Source organism: Notothenia coriiceps, unplaced genomic scaffold (assembly GCF_000735185.1).
Source record: "Notothenia coriiceps isolate Sejong01 unplaced genomic scaffold, NC01 NC01_scaffold00037246, whole genome shotgun sequence".
NCBI lineage: Eukaryota > Metazoa > Chordata > Actinopteri > Perciformes > Nototheniidae > Notothenia > Notothenia coriiceps.
The window spans coordinates 2811857-2832389 of record NW_011369947.1 but is presented as its reverse complement, the minus strand read 5'-3'; the positions used below and the strand labels follow the sequence as shown (position 1 = coordinate 2832389).

General features: G+C 39.3%; 1 long non-coding RNA gene across 1 annotated transcript; it reads right to left on the bottom strand.

Annotated features, from left to right (window-relative positions):
• Positions 1-9071: 9071 nt before the first annotated feature.
• LOC104965583 (uncharacterized) lies at positions 9072-12666 on the bottom strand. The gene is made up of 3 exons (XR_800548.1): positions 12554-12666; positions 12116-12207; positions 9072-9271 (listed from the first exon to the last, which is right to left on the bottom strand). It is a non-coding gene; the product is annotated as an uncharacterized lncRNA (long non-coding RNA).
• Between the last annotated feature and the right edge of the window lie 7867 nt (positions 12667-20533).

Below are 20533 nucleotides of genomic sequence, written 5' to 3'. Positions count from 1 at the left end.
TATACTACTACTACTACTACTACGTACGTACTAGTATACTATATAGTAGTAGTAGTACTAGTGTGTGTGTGTGTGTGTGTGTGTGTGTGTGTGTGTGTGTGTGTGTGTGTGTGTGTGTGTGTGTGTGTGTGTGTGTGTGTGTGTGTGTGTGTGTGTGTGTGTGTGTGTGTGTGTGTGTGTGTGTGTGTGTGTGTGTGTGTGTGTGTGTTGTTCTCACCTCTCTGTTGAGCCTATCAAAGACAAACTGCTGTGTAACCANTGTGTGTGTGTGTGTGTGTGTGTGTGTGTGTGTGTGTGTGTGTGTGTGTGTGTGTGTGTGTGTGTGTTGTTCTCAGTTATTGCATCATTGTGTCATATATTATATGACACAATGATGCAATAACTGAGAACAACACACACACACACACACACACACACACACACACACACACACACACACACACACACACACACACACACACACACACACACACACACACACACACACACACACAGTGTAGGGTTACTGTAGAGGTGCCTCTCTGTCTCAGTAATGCCTCGCAGAGAGAGAGATGTCACAAGGACTGAGTCACGCTAACATCAACCACAAACACACACTGTCTTCATGAAGAACAACTCTCACATGCGTGTTGGACGTGAGGGTTGATGCTGCTACACACAGCTGGAAGAAGTGCTCAGATGCTCTACTTCAGCAATAGTGCCATTAGTCAGAGCACTTCATTACAAGTAAAAATCCTGCATTCAAAATGTGACTTAAGTAAAAGTGCAAAAGTATTATCAAAAGCAATCATAGGGGATCAAAATGGCCATCATCTGTGTATATAATTGTACTTACTGGGCCATATATACTATATGTGACATTTCTGGATAATATTGCTGCATCCAGTAGCATGTTACTGTTGTAGACAAACACAGTCCTGAGTCACTTTTTGTTAAATATTTAAATAATCTGACACTTTGCGATTCAAAGATTTAGTCCACTAGTTTGCAATAGAGATGTATTTTTATTCAAAGTAGCTAAAGCTGTTAAATGGATGTAGTGGAGTAAAATGATATTGTTTCCCTTTTAAATGTGGTGGAGTAGAAGTATACAGAAACATGGAAATGCTCAAGTAAAGTACAAGTACCTCGAAATGATACTTAAGTAGAGCACTTGAATAAGTAAAGTAAATGTACTTAGTTACTTTCCACCTCTGCTGCTATGAACACAGAGGTTTGCAGGCTGGGAGGGGGAGAGAGGAGATTAGGAGGTGGGAGTGAAGACAGTTCAGATAATGAGCTGTCAATTGAGACAAAAGCAGAATTGAATGACTTCATAATGAGCCTCATTCTTAGAAAATATAAGTATAATATTAACAATGAGGCCTCACTTCATGAGACTAATTCACACAGTGTGTAACAAGCTTCTTCCGGAGCCAACTATTAAACTAAGATAACCGCAGGGGCTGATTTAAAGTTTTTAACAAAGGAACTTTTATAAAAGGAGAAGTTAAAAGGTTTATTCAGAAAGTGACAGGAGGAACTGGTTGTTATATTGCATGACATGAACTGTTATTCATCTCACCAACTTCTCAAACATTCCATTTGTCTTTTTAAAGTACACTGTTGCCCATAAAGTTGGAATAACTTTGTTTTTACAGACACATTCCTCTTTGTATTCCTATTCACAGTATGGTAAAACACATGTTAATCCAACTTTATGGGCAACAGTGTACATTAAGAAAGTCTGAGCATGTCCTGAGCATATCATGAAATGTGTCATTTGTTCTCTTGCATGTTATCTAGATAGATTACTACAATATAGCCAACCATGTCTCTAACCTTTCAGTATTACAATTAATTTTCCAAGTTAGGACAGCAGGTCTCCTAAGTAACCATAACACAAACATTGCTAGCAGTTTTTCTCAATATAGTTCAACATGTGACCCATTTTGTATCCTGACCCAAAGCGTAAGAAATGAGAAAGTTAGCTATTTCAGCTGTCTTTGCTTTAGAGTAATGGTTAGCAGACTTTCTTATAGGGCGAGAAGCTGGATAATTACAATAATGTACAGCGCTGTCGCCTTTGAAAGGAATCCATGTAATTAATCACACGGTACATCTGGCTGCAATTACATTTACAAAGACCTGGACAATAGCTGAGCTTCTACCAACTGTACATTTGCAGACACACACTGAGGAAGTGTACACGTTTCATTGTGCCTATAACCCATTTTACACCTGAGCAAGGCGTGTATGTGAGGTCAGGTATAAAAGGTGTCCAACTTTCTCTTTGGAAACAATGAGCGATGACAAAAAGATTTTGAAGCCTTAGTTAACACAATTGCTTCTTAAAATATCCAAACAATGAAGTCAGGCAAAGGAAAGGAAGAGAACCTGAATAAGACAATGAGACAGATTGCCCCATTTAACAACCATACCAACAGCAGTGTTTCCCCTACCATTGTCTTGGAGACATCGGAGCCCCACGCCCACCCTGAAATTCAAGGTGTTTTTAAAAAATGAAAAGTAAAAATATAATTTTTTTTGTATATATGAAAAAAAAAGAATAAAAAAAAATATATATACACACACCAAATAGCAACTAATCTATTTCTACTGTCACCTTTCACATTGAACATGTGCTCTTTCATTAAATAAACTAAACACTTTCATTTTAAGTTGTGAGTTTAGTGTTTTTGACCCTAAGAAACACTGATGCGTTAATCAATAACAATAATCCACAGCTCCTCTCTCTGCTCCAGAGGATTTAAAAAATACATATCCCACGAAAACTCTAGAACTTTGAATTGCCTTGTGTTGAAGTGTGCTATATAAATAAACTTGCCTAGAAGGCTTGTCCAGCGAGGGGGAGAGCACGGACAGAGAGTGGGTAATGTCAACAGGAAAGGCTCTACTCGGCTTTCTGGCCGAGATGAAAGCACACAAAAGCACGTGTACGCGTGCACAAATACACATTTCATCATGCTGCTGGAGGTTTATGAGAGGTCAGAAAAACAGGGCTGTAGCTGGAGAGTAGAAAGAAGGTAAGAAAGTTTGAGTGCACGGCTGCTCTATCAGGGTGTTTGCTTTATGAATACATTTGTTCTTTGATGAGGCATCAATATCTGAAAACCTGTTCAAACAGCTTGTGGGGCAAATGTGAAGACTGGCAGCGATTCAGATTGGTTCATGTGCAAAAGCCCAAAAGGGAAGAGAGGTGTGGGTATGATGAGAGGATCCATCAGAGCTACAGCTTCAAAAGACTTCCCACACCTGTCCATACTAAGTGCTGCGCCAACAGCAGCATCAGTGTGTGTAAATGCTGGGGTTGGAAGCCCGGGAGTGATCATTTATTTCTCTGATAAATACCTGAAAAACACGCACTCTGTTAGTATGTGAAACACTGGACTGGCCGTTTTGAATATATCTTGTCAGAGCGGGCTTTGTGGCCTTTTCTGCAGCTCACGAATGGCACTCTCTTCAAACAACACTTACTGTAGCAATGGCACAGGAAATCAAACTTCTGAGTGGGCCTGCTTTGCTGTCTGAACCCCCCCACTCCACCCCCTGACAACATTATTGCCATGCTATGCAGGGAATGAAATACTTGAGCAGTATGTCCTTTCCAGGTACCCAGTCCCACAGATGAGGATTACAAATGCTGCACATTTAGAGATTGAGAACACTTTTAAGCTTCTTGTTATGACATTTTTACTTCCTGAAACAGTTTTTGCTTCACTGCAGAGGTTCAACCCCCTTAAACCTAAAGGATTGGTGCCAAGCTCCGATCCAGAAAACAACATCAGTCACATGCGTTTTCATTTAGCAATATTTTAACTCGTCGGGTGAAAACTTGATAGATCAACAATGCAAGGCGTGTTTCTTATCTTCATAAATCTATCAAAATACAACAATAAAAATGACACTACTGTGCACCGACATAGTTCATTGACAGGTGTTGTACATTCCACTGTTATTATCTCCATTTATACCAATATAGAACGCAGTCATAAAAATACCTTGATACAGAACTTAAGGTGTGATGCACAGGTGTTTGTTGCTGCAAACCAGAGGCCTGTACTACGAAGCCTACTGCCTGTTTCTACACACTGCTACAGAAACAGAAAGTATCCATTCTAACATCCAGAGGAGCTGCCAAGAGCTGCCATGGTGGTGATGTCAACAATGGCGATAAAAGCTTAGGGTAAAAATAGAGAACCTTTGAAAGGAAGGAAATGGAGTGTCACATGTATAAAAACAAGATTTGGTGTGTATCAAGTATCCGATTTTTTCAAATATGAACAAAAAGGGGTTAAGTGAAATGTACAGAACTATTCAGTATATTTCTCAAATTGAAAAATAAAGGTCACTGTGTGATTTCAGCCAAAAGAAAATAAATTCTGGCACAAATGTGACGTCTGGTTTACCACTGGACCTTTATGTTGCTCCAGCTGATGCTAATGGTCGAAAAGAGAGGGAGATCTTCCGCTCGAATAGGTTTTGTGCGACATACTGTTCTGCCACAGTGTGTTTTTTTGGTCTGTGAGGTAGGCAAAATAAACTCTGCTCAGCTGTAAACACTGCTGACAGGATTCTCTCTGTAAACGTAGCTGAGAATGACTCACTGATACGTGCTTCACATTCAGAAATCCTGACACACACACACACACACACACACACACACACACACACACACACACACACACACACACACACACACACACACACACACACACACACACACACACACACACACACACACACCCTCTCTCTCTCTCTCTCACACACACACACACACACACACACACACACACACACACACACACACACACACACACACACACACACACACACACACACACACACACACACACACACACAGAAAAGAGATGAGAGGAAAAGAGGCCTTGTTAGGAAACTAGTTAAGGTTAATAAAACGGCAGAGCTAAAATATGAATCATGCTGCTGTTGCTGCCGCTAACACCTCCAGCCCACGAGACGGCTATTTATAGACAGAGAGAGAGAGAGACACACAGGGGCAAAATGATAGCATAGAGGAAGACAGGTTCAGACAAACACCATAACAGGGTAGACAGCATAATGAGGATTGTAAAAAAATACAGGAGAAAAAAAAGGAGAGCAGTTACATGGAGGGTAAAAAAAAACAGAGGGAATAGAGATGGACGAATGATTGTGCACCAGACTGAGAAAATACCGGGGTCAAACTGCGGTCGTCGGGAGGGAGGATGAAATGACAGGCCAAGAGTAAGAGAGAGGAAAACATGGAGGGTGCAAAAGAGATACAAAAGCAATATGATAGGTGATGGAACACTTTGTTTCTGAGAATTGTATTGTTGATCCCACCTCAGACAGGTGTATGTACCTGTCTCAGGGCTCAGGCCGTGGGGAAAGGCTCTGCGCCAAACATTACAAAAACAAGTCAAGATGAAACCTGTCTGAATAATAAAACATGTGAAGTTATATCTCTTTTGTGTTTCACTTCAAAGCAGAGGGGCATACATTTTTTATCATTAGCTCATTTCCTACACTTAAATATGGCTAGAGAGAAGTCCAGTATCTGCAGGGCGGTAAACTAAAGCCATTCAATCGTTTGGGATAGGTATAAACACATATACAGGGCCAAGTTATCCACCCCTGCACACCTCACATCCATGAACAAACCCACTGAAACGTTTGCACACACCTATGCATACACAAAAGCCGCATCTGTCTTTTGAAGTATCACACACACTGCTGTTGGCACATTAATGGCAAACAAGCTGAGTTAAGGTTTGCCAAACCCCCTCCACAAAGGCAGGTGTGCATGCTTAAAACAATAGTGAGCAACTGTCGCTAATTTGGTTTTGTAAACGAGGCAGAAACGCTTGCCAGAAGGACCTGTTTGGGTTGATGAGAAAAACAACTCCTAAATAACAAAGACATAAGACAAAAGGTAAAGAAGCTAACTAAAAAAAGCTTTTATAGAAGCAGATGGGAGTCTTCTTCAACAGGTGTCTGACACACCTGAGGGTTCTAGGAAATCAAATCAAATATCAAAAAATCAACAGACAAGTAGTGACAGGTGAGCGTTTACTGTTCCAATCGGCTATGTGCTCATTCCCACATCAAAACAGGCACTTTCCAAGATTGCCTAACAACTCACCAACCAACCACACACGGGTTTCTCAGTCATTGGGTGAATCGCTTTTTCCACAATTGCAACGATGTTACAGTTGGTTTAGAAAGACTGAGAGATGCTGAGAACATTGTACATACACAACTTTATATTTAAGTAAAACGACCATTAAAATATATTAGAATATTTTGATGCATCTCCCCCTCTCCCTTCCTTACTCCCCCCCTTCACTCTTCTGCCCCCTTTCATCCCCCTTTTGTATCCGTGTCCCTCATCCTCCCCTGTGCCCCCTTCAAGCTACTGAGCTGAAACTGAGCTAATGTTTAGGCTAATTAAGGACATTCCCTACCACTGCATTCAGAGCAGTTTCTCCAAGAAGGAAGCCTTCTAAAGAGTTAAGTGTTAAATCCTCCCTAAAATGTGCTGGAAGAAAAGTACTAACCAGAAATCCCCGCAGCTCTTAGCCTTTACGGCTCATAACCAGACCCAAAACAAAGCCACGCTCCGTTGAAGCATTATTATACAGGAAGGTGATTTGAATCTTTTCCTGCGGTTATTCGAGACAGTGTTGACTTACATAATTGCGGTCAACATAAAGTACTTTACAGTGCTAAAAAACATTTCTAATATTTATAATTTCTACAGTATTGGTTCCAATTAATAGTCTCAATAACAAACTCACGAGGCTAATTCAATATATGTGGAAGAGTGTCTTTACGATTTGTTCATTTCTAATTGTGTCAATTAAGGCAAATTAAATATTTGATCCTGAAGATAACTAAGGGGTTAACAGTGATCACAGCACCGTGTCAATCAATCTGTTGGCAGGAAACAGGGCAGTGTAAAAGTACACCGGCGCTGTGTAGAAGGGTACACAGGCAGCAGCGAGCAGGAGGCTCACCACAGTATCGGATATGCTTCTCGACATACAGAAATAGCCCTGTGCAAAGCGTCTGTGCACTGGCAGTCACCACAGTGTGCGGATATGCTGTAGACTGTTGTGTAGTTCAGTGCCACCTTCAACTTATTCTCAACTGCTGCAAAGTTTAGGCAACTCAACGCATTGTTTTTATATATTTTCCTTCGATACAATCTCTGACAGATATCAATTCATTCAGCGCATTGTACAGAACATTTGCAAATCTGACAATGAGCAGTCATTTTTGAAGAATCCTAATCCTCATCTACGTCTCCTTTAAGAGATTATTTTAGATAGTCAATACGAGATAAAGGCCAGTGTTTCCTTAAAATAAAGTTCGGCATAAAACCAGCTGAACTATTCTTGGTCAGTATCCAAATGTACATCAATACCGTAACCATGTGTCTACTGTGTATGCATGCATGGGCACCCACATATGGAACAAAAAGAGGCCCACTTATACATAATGTACATGAGCAATGACACCTGTATAGGCCCTGACCAATTTGCCGCACTGGGCAAGATTTTAGCTGGCGCCCCCCCCCCCCCAAAAAATGCAGACACTCACTATGATTCGCGTATGCATGCACGGTTGTGGCATCACCAAAACAGAAAGATATGGACACAAGATGTGTGCAAATGTATTTAGTATCATATCCATTTGAGCATGATTTAAGTGGGGGGTGGACCTCACCTCCTCTAGGGGGGTCCGGGGGCATGCTCCCCCATTGAAGTTAAAAGCATCAATCTGCTGCACTTTGAGAGCAACATGAGGAGATCTATGGATACATCTCTCAACACCCATATGAAACAGAACTGTAAGCAGATTTTCTTTTTATTTATGGATATTTTACAAATCACTCCCCTTTTAAACTGTATTCTTATTTATTAATAACAACTTTTTTTTACTGTCATATAGTATTTTATACTATAAGACAGTGGTTGCCAACCGGTCGATCGCGAGTGTGGTGCGGGTTTTAAAAAAAAAAATGTAACAAAAGAAAGAAAAATAAAATTAAAATAATAATGTTTGAAAAATACGTTTTTAGATGTAAACCTATCATCCATCACCCCGTTAGCAGGTGCCACTTGATTGACGTATATTTGAGACACCTCAATAAAATAATACATTAACCGTGCTTTACGTGAACCTCATCATGACACAAGAGACAACGGCAGGACTGTAATTTCCCGTGTTCAGTGAACGCAACAGAGGCAAGACACCACACCAATTAGAGAGTTGCATGGAAATACACGTGTGCTTGTGTCATTCAAACTTGGCTCTGTGTGTGTGTGTGTGTGTGNACAAGACCACTGATAATCTCCCTCGATCTGGGGCTCCACGCAAGATCTCACCCCGTGGGGTCAAAATGATCACAAGAACGGTGAGCAACAATCCCAGAACCACACGGGGGGACCTAGTCAATGACCTGCAGAGAGCTGGGACCAAAGTAACAAAGGCTACCATCAGTAACACACTACGCCGCCAGGGACTCAAATCCTGTAGTGCCAGACGTGTCCCCCTGCTTAAGCCAGTACATGTCCAGGCCCGTCTGAAGTTTGCTAGAGAGCATTTAGATGATCCAGAAGAGGATTGGGAGAATGTCATATGGTCAGATGAAACCAAAATAGAACCTTTTGGCAAAAACTCAACTAGACGTGTTTGGAGGAGAAAGAATGCTGAGTTGCATCCATAGAACACCATACCTACTGTGAAACATCAGCGACAGCCCCGAAACATCACTGCTCTAGAGGAGATCTGCATGGAGGAATGGGCCAAAATATCAGCAACAGTGTGAAAACCTTGTGAAGACTTACAGAAAACGTTTGACCTCTGTCATTGCCAACAAAGGGTTTTTTCTCATTTTGTCTCTCATAGTTGAGGTATACCTAGGATGAAAATGACAGGCCTCTCATCTTTTTAAGTGGGAGAACTTCACAATTGGTGGATGACTAAATACTTTTTTGCCCCACTGTATATATCAATCTTATACACCTTAAATTATTGTTGGCCAATGATACACATACCCTTTGAAGATGAGCTGGGAAGTTGAATATTGTTGGCACAACACCATCTTTAAGCCGGACAGTCTGCCCCGTCCTGTCAAAGTCTTCACTCCTGAAGTGCTCACTGCAGAGCAGTGTCCTGCCAGAGGAAACAAAACCGTCCCTTCTTAGGGCAACTTCCCACTGCAACTTCCCACTGCCTCCTCCTCTCTCCGGTTTTGGGAAATCTTAAAAGCATGAGAAAGGTAGCCAGATATATAAATTATTGTCAACATTTTCCGCCCTTCTTTCCTTTAACATTATGGGTAAGGACAAAATACACACCTAAATTATCATGTTTGGGGTAATTGTATGGATGTATGTATGTATGTATGTATGTATGTATGTATGTATGTATGTATGTATGTATGTATGTATGTATGTATGTATGTACTTTAAGAATAAGACAACCACACTAAGAGTTATAAAAAAGGTGTCCAAAAGAAAGATTAAATAATTGTGTAAAGAAATGGTAGCAACGTATTCTAAGAGGCTGGGTCAACAACAATCTTGTAATACTATTATCTCACATAGCCCCACTGATCCTGTGTAGCAGGACTTGTAATGTACATACATCCACTAAGTAATTAACGATTATCCTAATTATAGTCATAATATTGTCATATCTTACACGTGAAAGGTGATTCCACGGGTTCTTGTTTCCAGACTACNCTCCCATCATAGTCTGCGCAACCATAGAACCCGTGGAATCACCTTTCACGTCTGTAAAGACATGACAATTATTAATGACAGTCAGCATTAGGATATCCGTTATTACTTACAGTGGAGATGTATGTAACCATTACCATAGTCCTTGCTACATCAGGATTCAGTTGGCGGAGCTATGGTGGAGATATTACTGTAATTGCCAAGATTGATGTTGACACAGCTCTTAGGGATCATGTTGCTACCATTTTACACAATTATTTTAATGTTTCCTTTTGGGACACCGTTTTTATCAACTGCTTAAGTTGCTTGTCTTAGTTCTTAAAGTATACATTCACCATACAGTACATATAGAATTACCCCAAAAATATGATAATTTCGGTGTGTATTTTTGTCCTTACCCTTAATGTTAAAGGAAAGAAGGGAGGACAATGTTGACAATCATCTATATATCTGGCTACCTTTCTCATGTTTTTAAGGTTTCCCAAAACCTGAGAGAGGAGGAGGCAGTGGGAAGTTGCCATAAGAAGGGACAGTTTTATTTCCTGTGGCAGGACACTGCTCTGCAGTGATGACTTCAGTTGTGAGGACTTTGACAGGACGGGGCAGACTGTCCGGCTTAAAGATGGTGTTGTGCCAACAGTATTCAATTTCCCAGCTCATCTTCAAAGGGTATGTGTATAATTGGCCAACAAGAATTCAAGGTTTATAAGATTGATATATAAATATGTGATTAAATGTCACACTTTAGTTTTTCTTTCTGCAAGTTTAGGAATAAATAATGTGTACATTTTAAACAATCAAAATGTCTTTAATTATGTTTATTTTAGCCGGAAGCAACAAGAAGCACAACCACTTCAAGAAGAGCGGAAGATGAACCTCAGCCTAATGTTGTGAATATTCTGAATGTGGCCAAGACCAGAGAGACGGTCATTGATTTCAGGAGGGTGAGGACCTCTCCTCTACCCCTGTGCATTCTGGGAGAGGATGTGGCTGTTGTGGAGGACTACAAATACCTGGGAGTGCACTTAGACAATGGGCTGAACTGGAGGATCAACACTAGAAGGGGATGAGCAGACTCTATTTTCTGAGGAAGCAGAGATCCTTCCACGTGTGCAGCAAGATGCTGGAGATCTTCTAGTCTGTTGTGGCCAGTGCACTCTTCTTTGCTGCGGTCTGCTGGGGGGGCAGCATCAGAGCCGGTGACACCAGCAGGCATCTACAATAAACGTGAGTCAGGAAAGCTAGGACTGTCATTCGGCATCAGCGGACCCCTTTGAAATCTGTGGTGGAGAGGAGGACAATTGAACAGGTACCTGTTGTCCATCATGGAAACCCACCCATCCTCTCCACCTGCAGCTGGATATGTCCAAAGGAGCTCCTTCTCCAACAGACTCTGCAGTCTCCGCAGGTGCCATAAGCTCTGTACAACACAAAATCCCTGCTGGCTTGAAGATATACTCTCTGCTCCCATAGTTTTTATCTTTGAATTATAACCACGTTGTAATCATTTTACACATATATCAATTCTGTTCAATATTTGAATATTCTATACATTCATATTCCATATGCCTTTAATTATATACTTGCTCAGCATATGAAACTTTGTATCGTCTCTACCTCCTTGCCTTCTTTCTGCACTTCGCACCTGATACGCAGCACTATGTTCCCCCACATCATGTTGTATGTTGCTCAGTCTGTCTAATAAACTCCACTCAAATGGTTGTGAAGGAATATCTAAAGGTCTGATGGTCTGTGACGATGATTGNCTGGATTCATTACAAATCAACTGAAATATTGCAAGCCTTTTATTATTTTAATATTGCTGATTATGGCATACAGCTTAAGAAAACTCAAAAATCCTATCTCAAAAGAGATAGGATTTTTGAGTTTTCTTAAGCTGTATGCCATAATCAGCAATATTAAAATAATAAAAGGCTTGCAATATTTCAGTTGATTTGTAATGAATCCAGAATGTATGACATTTTTGTTTTTTTAATTGCATTACAGAAAATAAAGAACTTTATCACAATATTCTAATTTTCTGAGACAGTCCTGTATGTATGTATGTATGTATGTATGTATGTATGTATGTATGTATGTATGTATGTATGTATGTAATGTATACTTTAAGAATAAGATAACCACACTAAGAGTTATAAAAAAGGTGTCCAAAAGAAACATTAAATAATTGTGTAAAGAAATGGTAGCAACATATTCTAAAGAGGCTGGGTCAACAACAATCTTGTAATACTATTATCTCACATAGCCCCACTGATCCTGTGTAGCAGGACTTGTAATGTACATAGATCCACTAAGTAATTAACGATTATCCTAATTATAGTCATAATATTGTCATATCTTACACGTGAAAGGTGATTCCACGGGTTCTTGTTTCCAGACTATGGTGATTAGAGCATCCGTAGGCTGCACAAAAGTCCGGCATAGTCAGGTACTTCTATAAACACAAAGCCAGCAATTTCCTGTATCATAATGTATCTAAAATGTAAGATGTTTTTAACAAGCCAAACCACTTGGAAGAAATCATGTGTAAAGAAAGAGCAGTTCTGCCTTTCCCACAGGTGTAAAGTTGCTGGGTCAACTTTGTAATACGGTCTCACTCACAGCCTCTTGTTATTAGCCAGCTAATAAATACAACCACATACACAAAGAAAAGCTGCAATTTCAACATGTCCAAGCATCCTGTATCATAGCCATGCTAATAACAATTATAATAAACCAAACCGTTTGTAAATCAGTCAAGATTTCAGCGAGTTAAGAGTATTTTTGTGCAGATCACTCACCTTACAACAGCTACCATAGCGCGTACCAGAGTAGCTGTTAACTGTAGCAAGATGGCGGCCGTTGAGCTACGCTGGAAAATCTCCCATGAGCCATCTAGTGTTTATATATATCTATGGTTATATCCATGTTGGCTCTCCATTGCTTGAAATGAACGCGAAGCCATTCCTTCAAGTTAATCAATCCAGTTTGCTGTTGGTCAACCTACTCATTTGTGTGTCAAAGTTGAGCTCTGTGACTAATGTGCATTTATTCAGTTACTTTACTTTTATTTGAGATCTATAGAGTTGAACGGGGGAGACAGAGGAGAGGACATTGACTGAATGTTTGAATGACTCGGGATTCAGAATGGCTTACTAGGCAGCGGTTTAGGCATATAATAATAATAATAATATATTTTATTTATAAGCGCACTTTTCATTTGCGTAAACAAAACTCAAAGTGCTACAAAATTAAAAAGCGTGAAACAAAAACAACAAAACAATAGAAATATGGGAAAAACTTCTTAGCAAAACCAAGACCAAGACAGGCGAGACCGAATCAAGACCGGAACCAGACTAGTGTGAATGCAACACTACATAATGCACTTACAATAAAATGTGGAAGATGCCATAGTCAGTTTGATCGGAAAGATCCACATCATCATAAAAAGAGCCACATACTGTACAAACAGTAAAATATACATTCAACTTCATCATATTAATTCAAAAAGTGATTATTTTCATTTAAAAACAGTAAATTGGTAAGATCTTAATATAAAACATCGTAATATAAATTGTAAGGTTATTCAAATGTCTAGAAAAGTTGGACGTAGTCCCAGCTGTCTCTGTGAGGGTCACATGACATAATTTACACACTGCCCAGTGTTTTTTTCTTGAGTCTTTCTTCGCAGTTTACATTTTTGTGGTTTGTGTAGCCAATTGTAATCATCGTTGAATTTCCCGACACGTTCACTTCAAGAGCATTTGAGTATGTTTGAACGGGGGGGAAATATACAGACATTAAGATTCGGAGTCTGATGAGTGCTTGAAAGTAAGTCAGTGAAGTCACGTGATTGGTTGCATTTGAAACATGGCGATTTACTTCTAGTCACATCCCCAGCCACAGCCGTGGTCTTGATGGGTCTTTACAAAAAATCTTGATTCCTATAGGTCCGAGACTGAGACAAAACCGAGTAGAAATGCAGTCGACTCCGAGAAAAGACCGGTCTCGAGTATACTACAACACTACTAACTATACATCAATCTTTGAAATAAGTAAAAAGTACAACATTTGTTTCCAAAATGTAGAGTAGAAGTATAAAGTAGTATAAAATGAAAATACTCTGGTAAAGTACAAGTACCTCAAATATGTAATTAGGTACTATGCTTGCGTAAATGTACTTACTAACTTTCATTCTCTGTTGTATATTCTGTGTAGAAACATTTCCCTCCTGAAAAGGAGGAAAGGAACCTAATTTTCAAATTAGGAAGCAATCCTATTATTTCTAAATGTCACATGGTTTTTCTCCTTCCTTGCTTCAGGTTACCTAGGTGATGAAAGAGTTTGCGATTTGAAGTGTGACCCTGACATGAAACTAGTGGACAGCACTTTCTCTCACTGACGGTGACTTCACTCTAGCACTATACTCTTCCTGTCTTTCGATGTCCTCACAGGTCAGAGGTTATTCCGGCGCTCAGGGGGGGGCTCTGACTCCTTCAGTGAAACCAGCTCCATCGGACAAGCTGAGGAGACACAAAGGGAGGGGAGCAGCTCTCCGACCATCCCCCCACCCTCCTCTCCCCCTGAGGAGGACTCACACTCTGCTGCTGATGCTGTGGCGGAGGAAACCCAGGAGCCTGCTGTGGAGGAGCACACACACGTGGAGGAGGAGAAGGAGAAGAAGGAGGAGAAGGAGGAGAAGGAGGAGAGGCAGCCTGAAGGCCAGGAGGCAGAGCAGAGCGGGAGATCGGTGTGTCCTCCAGCCGTCCTCTGAATGCTACCAGCCTAAGAGAGGTGTTCTTATGATGTGAATCCAACTCTTCCAGTAGTGTGGGGACGCTGATAGAGCTGTTTGGTCTGTTTGTCAAAGGGGACATCCACCCCTGATCTCTTCCGAGTGCATTCTAGTTTTTAGTCATTCCATATTTTACCTGCTGCAGCATTCTGAGGAATTAGTTTCCTATCATTTTCAGAATGAACTTAGTCTAATTGCCAGCAGTGAGAACCCTGACATGTTGATTACCCCAAAGTTAAATGTACAGTAGGGTCCCCAGCACATAGAAACTGCTGGATGCTAACTTGCATATGTTGGGCAATTTGCATAATTATTACAAGTTGCATTAATTAACATTATTAGGCATATGCATTATTGAGGATTATTGAGGATACTGAGTTCATTTTCTGAAATGTTCAGGATCAACAATGGCAGTTTTGAGTCCCCTACAACTCTAAAATTGACTCAATGTCATCAAAATCAGCCCACCTGGAGTATAAATATGGCCACTATCTTTACCATTTTTTATCCTGAAAATGGCAGAAATGCATTCAGCATTCTCAATAACTCCCAAAACCACTCCAAAATGGTTCCATACGCCAATTAATGCAACTTGTGCTAATTGTGCAAATTGACCAACATATGCGGGTTAGCATCCGGCAGTTTCTGGGAAACTCTACATTTTTATCATAAAGCTTTGGGGTACTAAACATTCCCGGGTTCACTGTGGACTCTGAGCTCGCAACTAGACTTACTCCCATAAGTGAAAATGAGATGAATCATTAGCTTTCTTTCATACAAAAACATGAATTATTATACCCCTAGTGACTGAGTGAAATTAGCACCCCTGCCTCATCTCTGCGGGCTCTCCCCATTATTCCAGCTGCAAGTTGATGTTTAAGGATGTGAAACAAGAGTACACTAAACAGCAGAGAAGTGTTTAGGGGGATCTTTCCCTTTCAGAGGGCCGTGCTGCCCAGCGGTGAGTTTTACACCCTGATCTCATCAGAGAAGTGGAGCACTGTAAATATTCTACACAAAAGCTATATATTTAACCCAGGAAATTACTTACTATAATTATTTATAATCAAGTATAATGATCTATTTATACAAAAATGACCTGCTGATAGTAGCTGTAGCCTGCTCTCCCGCTTCAAACACTCCCTTCATGTTTGCACTGAAATAAATCTAAATAAGGATAAAGTCACAATGCCATGAACATAACGTTTTAATATCCTGAGGAAAAGTCAGAGTATTACAAAAACAAATATGTGATTGTACGACTTCAAAATGATTTAACATATTAAGAAGGAAATAAAGTACAGGGTTAAGAATGTGATAAAAGGCATATTATGAGACAACATTTGAAAGTGGCAACTTCACAAGAAAAAAAAGTTAGGATTTTATAGCAATAAAGACACATTTGTTAGAACGATTTACACAGAGGAGTAATGAAAATACTTTTTATCTTGGTACACTTTAAATGTATTCTCTGAATATTAAGACTTTGTTCCCATGATATAATGACTTCTTTAGTATATAAATTATTTTTGATTTTGTGACTTTTGCTGAATTAATATGAATCAACTGTAATAATCTCAAGGTTGTGCACTAACAGTGGCCCTATAAACTGCTGCCATAGCTTTGTGGATCAAAATCAAATGCCCTTTGAAATTGCACATGCAACCGGGTCGGAGAAATGTTTTTTAATTTATATCTAAATGTATTATTGTTTGTGTCGATTATGGAACCTCAGCAACGTCCTCTCACGGGTTTATTTACTGTAAAGATAATTATTTTTTGCCTAAAACATCATGCCAGACCTGGGTCAAAGTCCTTCTTGTCCAGGGTTAGCATTTAAACATTTTCCAGTGCCATATCAAAGGGCAGTTTTTCCAATGAAAGTTGCTCAGTGGTGGATGAAGCCGAAGTGTCCTGACTTTAATTGCAAATGTACCTGGATCATCACTAGCTCTTCCGCTGATCTTCCATTGGGCGCATAGAGCATTTTAAATTGCATAGTTTTGAAACCCCGCCTCCCAGCCTCAAGCCCCGCCTCCAACTGCATCATCCCGCCCACTCTGCTCAGTCTAATGAATTGAGAGGGAAAATAACTATGGATTCGGCTTCTAATGCTTTTTAAACATTAGACCGCCCACTCTGCTCAGTCTAATGAATTGAGAGGGAAAATAACTATGGATTCGGCTTCTAATGCTTTTTAAACATTAGGGACCTTTGCTTTTCATTGTTCATCGTGGGTAGTAGATTTAGCTCAAAAGAGATATAAAAAGTTTGTTTGGGCAGAATGACGTTACAAACCGACACGAAAGTGTAGTACCCCCGTTTGGCAACTTCAAGAATTAGCTTGGTCTAGGGGCCTTAATGTGTCACCAATGGGTTTAGACATGAAAATATGGGGAAATATGCAAAGTGTGTATGACGTCACACTTAACATGATAGCAACTTGTCTGAACCACCAGACTGTCGCCTGATATCTACTTTTGATGCAACAGGGATATTAAGCATTTTGGGATTTAATGAAGGTGAATGAGCCTTTATGGGTTTGGCAGAATGGTTTAGAATGTCTCTCATGAAGGTGTCAAAATTGAAAAAATATATATTTTAAATGTTTACTGTAAAGAGTTGTAAAATGTGGATTGAATACAGGTTTATGAGGGAATTAACACAGTTAGGATAAATATTGCAAAATAATCTATTTCAGCGTAATTGCACTTGTTCTGTAGATAATTGATTTATTACATATTTAATTAACAATATGGTGTAAATGAAGCAGAATGTTGTTGATGATTATTTTTATGTGAATATAATGCAAAGCCAAATCAATACAACTTTTGATTTGATACAGTGAAATGTCCTGAACCGTCCTCTGTCACTGTCTGAGTTATTTGTTTAGCAGAACATTTTATATCTTTACTTTAAAATGCACAAACGCTTTGACATTTTGGATAAAGTCTGTCTCTCAAAAGAATACATTCAAATTTTTCTAGCCCTAACGTGAGGCCACAGCTGTCTGTGGTTCAGTTAGATTTGCCAAATCAGCTCTGCTTATGTTTTTGAATCTTCCTCTGTAATGATGGGAATTGGTCATTCAGTGCAGCTAGCATCTTGGTGGTTCAGTTGATCAGTACATTCTTTAAGTCTATATTTTTACATGAGACATAGATTTCTGGCAGGTGTAGCAATAAATAAATGGTAACAAGATAAACAAAAACAATGCCAAGTATTCAAATCAAAAAGGACATTTATGAAAAAAAATGAAAATTACAATATGGAAATGTTCTATGTCTAAATGCGATTTAAGGCTTTGTAACAGAATTTGAATAATGACAAGAGAAAAGAGCTAATACTTAAGTGTATCTATAAAGAGCATAGAAGCAGAATCCAAATTCATTTGAGTAATCTGTAGAATGTGAAAACGTAAAAACTAAAACTCTCTTTGTTTGAGGCATGTTGGACTGAAATTAAATCTACACTTGTCACTTTCTTGCAAACTGTAGCCTTGACAACTGCAACAAAATAATAATAAAAAAACAGCAGTCTCACCAGTAACTAATAGGAGAATAAGAGTCTTGAATGTCAATGGTTTAGTTTAGGCTCTACTTAATTTGCATTGTGTTTTTTATTTATTTGAAAATACATTAAAAGGATTTATTAATATTATTTGTGACTTGCAAAACAGTATCTGTTCTCACCTCCTTCAATATTATATTATGTTGTGGCAGTAATAATTACTTCATTTAATATTGTCAGAGCTGGTAAGTAATTATTTGATCACTGTAATGCCTACCTTCTGAGATTGTTGTAAGCAACACAATGTGTTTCAGTTAATTTAACAGAAATAATCCCAGAGGACTTTTTGTACGGGAAAAGGTGTGTATCATATTTGTGGGGATTGAGGACATTCAACCAATATACTATGTTGACATATTTAGATGTATTCGGTTTAGTTTGTATGTATGATTACAAAGCTGTGATACGCCTAATGTGCCCAAAGATAAAATGCATTAATGTGTGAAATGAAAGGAAATAAAAGGGATTGAATTCAGATAATTAACAGTTTTTTATATTTTTGTGTCATTTTTATTAAATCACAAGCTCTGTAAATTGCTGTTTTGGCGTGCTTTTTTGAATACTGATATTATTGTTACAGTATTCGTGACCACAACGTTTGCAAATCCCAGAATATACAGGAATTTCACTGTGAAAAGTAAAATGTGTCTCATCAATATAATCAATACATTTATATTTTAAGTTAATTACGTAAGCATAACATAACATAAGAGTGAAATCGCAACGAATCGAATCTGCAGTTCTGAAAAAGGTCAGAAACTACTAACGTAAACTGACTATTACAAGTCTTTGGGGAACGTAGTTTTCTTGCCCCCAGGAGTCTTTCAAGGCAAACGTTTTCCGCTTAGAAAAAATACTTCATATCCCAGGGTTCACTACGTGTAGCACGTCGCCTGACGGGACGCATTAGCTCACGCGGACTGTCTCTGGGAGTGCTGAGTCGAATATCATCTCCCCGTTAGAAACCGGCTGCTTTATTCACCTGAATCGGAGACATAACGTTACACTTCGAGTTGGGACGCTCTCAATTACTTCAAGGGGGGACCTTAACGCCGGGTTTTGGGCGGACACTTGTGTTGACAAATAACTGCGTAACGTTAACGTAAATCTCACAGCTGTGAACATCTAAGACCCACAATGGACCCGAGAGACACTGCCCCTGATTCCTGGGAACAAGAGGACGATGTGGAGGCCACAATCGACGGAAAACTTGAAGAAACATTCACAGCCTTTAATGTGAACGCTAAACCATTTGTGCCCAATGTGAATGCCGTCGAATTTATTCCGACTTTTCCCATGAATGAACACTCGGAAAATCTCGATTCTGTCGGTAAGTTCACAGACACGTTGGGGGGCTACTTTAGCTAGCAGTTAGCTAGTTGCTAACAGGAGCCGGGGCTGGGTGGCTAGCTCACATGCGTTATTGAAGCGCTACAAAACTAGCTAGCTGTTTGGTGTAGCAGTAATTAACATTATATACCTGACACTGCAACTTTCCTACAACGTGTTAAATATGTACATGTTACTTAGGCGCTAGACTAAATCGTGTTGTTGAAACCTATAGAGCCCTGTCAAAGCAGTTTTTTAAAGTAATCAACCCAGCCGGCATTAGCATGCTACAACAAACCGGCGCTAGCTAGCATGTAGGTTAGCTGCTGTGGTTTCTCAGTTGAGTCTTTGCCTTTTTAGATTTGTTACCATTTATTCGAAAAAAGTAAATGGAACCAAATAAAATGAGCCGCTGGCAAACAGCAATGTTTTCACAGTTTCACCTGAAAACTAAAGCTAAGCGCTTGGAAATAAAATAATGGAAACGTGAGTGTTAGTTGTGACGTGGATTTTCTGACGCACTGCCGGTACAGAGGAGTAACATGTGTCATTGGTCGGAAACCGCGTGAAGGCACTTCTGATCACAGCAGTTTCATCCCTGTATCAGTGGTGGAACAGGGTTTGAGATCTTTTTCTCGATTAAAAGTACCAATAAATTATGGTCAAAATACTTAATTACAATTAAAACTCCTGCATTCAAACTCGTACTTAAGTAAAAATATAATCATCAAAATGTACATAAAGAATAACAAAATAAACTAAATAATTGTGCAGAAATATTGCCTGTGTATGCAATTATATGTGACATGTCTAGATAATATAGTTGCATTAAGTAGCATTGTATTGTGACAAAGTACTGATTGACTTTTTGTGAAATATTCAAACAATTTGTATTGTGACTTAAAAGTTAGTCCACTAGTTTAATTGTTAGAGATGCATTTTGTTAAAAGTAGCTAAAGCTGTTAAATAAATTGAGTTGAGTAAAATTACTATACTTCCATTTTAAATTGTAGTGGAGTAGAACTATAAAGTAGCATAAAATGGAAATACTCAAGTAAAGTACCTCAAAATTATATATATATATATA